Source organism: Ciona intestinalis, unplaced genomic scaffold, assembly GCF_000224145.3.
Source record: "Ciona intestinalis unplaced genomic scaffold, KH HT000915.1, whole genome shotgun sequence".
In the NCBI taxonomy this organism is placed as follows: domain Eukaryota; kingdom Metazoa; phylum Chordata; class Ascidiacea; order Phlebobranchia; family Cionidae; genus Ciona; species Ciona intestinalis.
This window is the reverse complement of record NW_004191236.1, coordinates 1-3,742: the sequence shown is the minus strand read 5'-3', so window position 1 is coordinate 3,742 and position 3,742 is coordinate 1. Positions and strand designations below refer to the sequence as shown.

The 3,742-nt window shown below is 34.5% G+C and overlaps 1 long non-coding RNA gene across 1 annotated transcript; it reads right to left on the bottom strand.

Moving 5' to 3' along the window:
- Positions 1-2,029: 2,029 nt before the first annotated feature.
- LOC100186866 lies at positions 2,030-2,727 on the bottom strand. Its single transcript, XR_182256.4, has 3 exons — positions 2,623-2,727; positions 2,440-2,566; positions 2,030-2,140 (listed from the first exon to the last, which is right to left on the bottom strand). It is a non-coding gene; the product is annotated as an uncharacterized LOC100186866 (long non-coding RNA).
- Between the last annotated feature and the right edge of the window lie 1,015 nt (positions 2,728-3,742).

Sequence of the window (3,742 nt, the reverse complement as noted above, 5' to 3'; positions counted from 1 at the left end):
CATATATAAAAATCTGATCACGTTTATGGTATGAATAATTTCCGAAATATTTTTCTAAAAGAGAAAGCCAGTTTAATTAGCATCCTGTTTACTGCAGCCAACATCCTGGAGGTTGGTGGGAGAGGAGAATTATCAACTCTCTCTTGATGCAACGTGATCTAAAATCGTTTTGTTAACTTCCCATAAAAGGTTTTTGGTAATTTTTCAAGAAAGGCTTATACGCAGTACATGGAGATCTTAAAGTAGTGCTGTACAATGTAAAATCCAGTTTCCCACTATACAAGATTAAGTACAGCCACACATGTGCCGTTTACATTTATGCAATTTTATGGGTAATCATTTTACAGACAATTTTTTTATTTAATGTTCAAAATGTGGATATTTCAAATAACTAAACCAATTACGGTTAAGTGTCTCGCCCAAATAAGACAGATACGTACGCAAAGGTGACGGCAACCATTTGCTATGTTCCTACCGTTTGTAACAGCTTTTCTAGTATATCAATATGTAAAGAATAAAAAACTTGGTTTAATTATCTTCGGGTGGCTTGGAAACGACAGTCGTTATAACACGGCTGTTGACTTGTATATTCCCGTGACAGCCTGCAAGTTTTATATTAATTTAAAGGTAACTATTTTGTAGGGATTTTAAATTTATTTGTATTGTATTCCTGATAATTTAGTTGACCCATTGGCCAGTGATATAGAGAATTATGTGTTGCACGAGAACCAACATGTTCACAGTGATCGTCATATCGTGTCTTGACTGGATAATCTATATTATGGTTGCGGAGCGAACGCAGAACCATCAAGCCAAACTTTGAACGGTTCTCTTTCATTAAAATATGTTTTATTTTTACTCAGTGTCAGTTTATTTGGAGTATAATACCTTTATTAAAAGCTAACTTATATAGTAACAACACTTTATTCATGCTTCGTGATTGGGCTTTCTACAGAAAACGTTTTAATTGCTTCCCGTGAAACCGAGAGTTTCTCCACCACAAGAGTGCGAGGATAGATGATAAGAGAGTGGTTTTAGTTACTTTCCACACATGCATCCTGTTTACTGCAGCCAACATCCTGCAGGTTGGTAGGAGAGAAAAATATATCTGCTCTCTTTTTATGCAACGTTCAAATTTTTTGTATGAAGATATAACACATGAGAAGTTACAGCGATTCCCACAGCAGGTGAAATTTTACAAACCGAAAACACATCCCATCCTATTATATATTAGTTTTTAAAATATAAGTGATGCTTTGTAACATCACGTGTGCATACCACGTTATACCATTTACTTTACAGCTATATTTCAGTAAGTTGTTGAAACGTTCGGTTTTTCATATTAAAAAAATATCCAAACAAGTTAATGGTAGGTTTAATTTCCAAAATAATTTTCCAAAAAAAGCCAGTTTTAAACTGACATTCCGGAGAAATCACATGGGAATAGCTTGCCGCAGCAAAACAATCGCCAGCTTTTCCACCCGCATTGTGTTCGAAAAACGTTTTGGTTCCTTTCTATTTCATGTTTATTCTTTTATAGCAATCTAACTACAATTAAAAACTTAAACGAAAAGGATGATACATAATTATAAACACAACGAAGATAGAATTATACAATCTCTATATATTCGTTTATACAGTCTCGATATAAGTCCCTATTTATTAGAGGAAATAAATAGCACGTATTTTTATTAAAAAACTTTAAATTTGTCACTAAATACCTACGGAACTACAAAGTGGACAATTTTTACTACCAATGCTGCAATTTCTTATAATCTATGTACTACTTAAAACTGTTTAAACAACTGAGCACCTTCGCGAATGGTAGTCGCATTGTTTTTTAGTAAAATCTATTTAAAACATATTGTAATTTTGTACATTCGAGACAAACGTGCGCAAACTGCTTTTCCTCTTTATTTCCCGTATAGAATTACTCAGAACATGTGAAACATTCTGCTAATCTCTTTACTAGTGTCATAGATCTGTCTTTGCCTTCATACAATAAAATTGCAGGTAATAATTCAAAAAATGCTGAATTCGAGTTTATTTTATTAACATCGTCGGATTATAATGATGAACACTTATTGTTCATACCAACGGTCATCCTCTTTTGGTTCTTCAATCGATTCTACATCTTCAGCTGAAACAAAAACGAATTGTGAAACACCTGGATATATTGTGTTTTAAATAATTCAAGTCATTTAGCTTCGTGGTTCAGTGGTTATACGCTCGCATCATTACAAAAGGATAATGAATGTGTTTTTGATAAAGCTTCCACAGCTGGCGGGTGTCTGCTTGGACCAAATTTTATCCCACAAGAAAAAATATCATCAACAAATTTAGAATTTTGTTTAGACTCATAAGCGTTCGCTGACCAGCTACACCAGAATAAAAAAGTGCCAATATTTCAAAGAAACAGGCTAAAAATGATTAACTTACATTCTTTCGCTGCCTTTTGGTTCCACCATCGACGACGGCCTCTGCGACGACGACGCCACGCATCAGTGGTATCGGTGAGGACGAGGAGTCCGATGACGAGCAAGAGAAGGAAAAGTGACTTGTTCATCTGCAGAAACACCCGTTTAGTAAAATGAAATTGCAATGTTACTACAAGCCACTTACTTTTAATGCTGTAGAAAACAGATACTTTACCGTTTAAAAGCATCGCCTTATATAAAAATCTGATCACGTTTATGATATGAACAATTTCCGAAATATTTTTTTTAAGGAGAAAGCCAGTTTAATTAGCATCCTGTTTACTGCAGCCAACATCCTGGAGGTTGGTGGGAGAGGAGAATTTATCTGCTTTCTCTTGATGCAACGTGATCTAAAATCGTTTTGTTAACTTCCCATAACTAGTGTTTTTTTTCTAATTTTTCACAAAAGACTTTTACTCAGTATAAGGAGATCTTAAAGTAGTGCTGTACAGTGTAAAATCCAGTTTTCCCGCCACGCAAAAATAAGTACAGCCACACACGTGCCGTTTACACTTGTGCAACTTTATGAGTAATCATTTTAGCGACAAATTTTTTATTTAATGTTAAAAATGTGGATATTTTAGATAACTAAAGCAATTACCTTTAAATGTCTCGCTCAAAGACAGATACGCCCGCAATGATGACGGCAACCAACTTCGAACCCGGTATCATTTGGCTATGATCCTACCATTTTAACAGCTTTTTAACATATTAATATGTAATGAATAAATAAACTTGGCTTAATTATCTTTGATTGGCGGGGAAACGACAGTCGTTATAACACGGCTGTTGACTTGTATATTCCCGTGACAGCCTACAAGTTTTATATTACTTTGAAGGTAACTATTTTGTAGGGATTTTAAATTTATTTGTTCTGTATAGTAGGGTGGGGGAAGATGGGACTCCTTTTCATTTTTTTCTCGTCCCATTTGGTAGTAAACAATGATAATTCAAAAAATTATAAAAAGTTATCCTCACGACTCTCATAGATCGTTGTTAATTGTTTGAAACACGATCGGGATATTTAGATATTATGTGCTAAAGGTGTCCCGTCTTCCCCCACCCTACTATATGGCTGATAATTTAGTTAACCCATTGACCAGTGATACAGAGAATTATGTGTTTTGTTACATTGAGGGTAACAGTTTGTAGGGATTTTTAAACTTTATTGTATTGTATGGCCGATAATTTAGTTAACCCATAATTGGTCAGTGAGTTGAAGAAATTTCCGCTATATGTGTGGCACAAAAACAAACATGTCTACT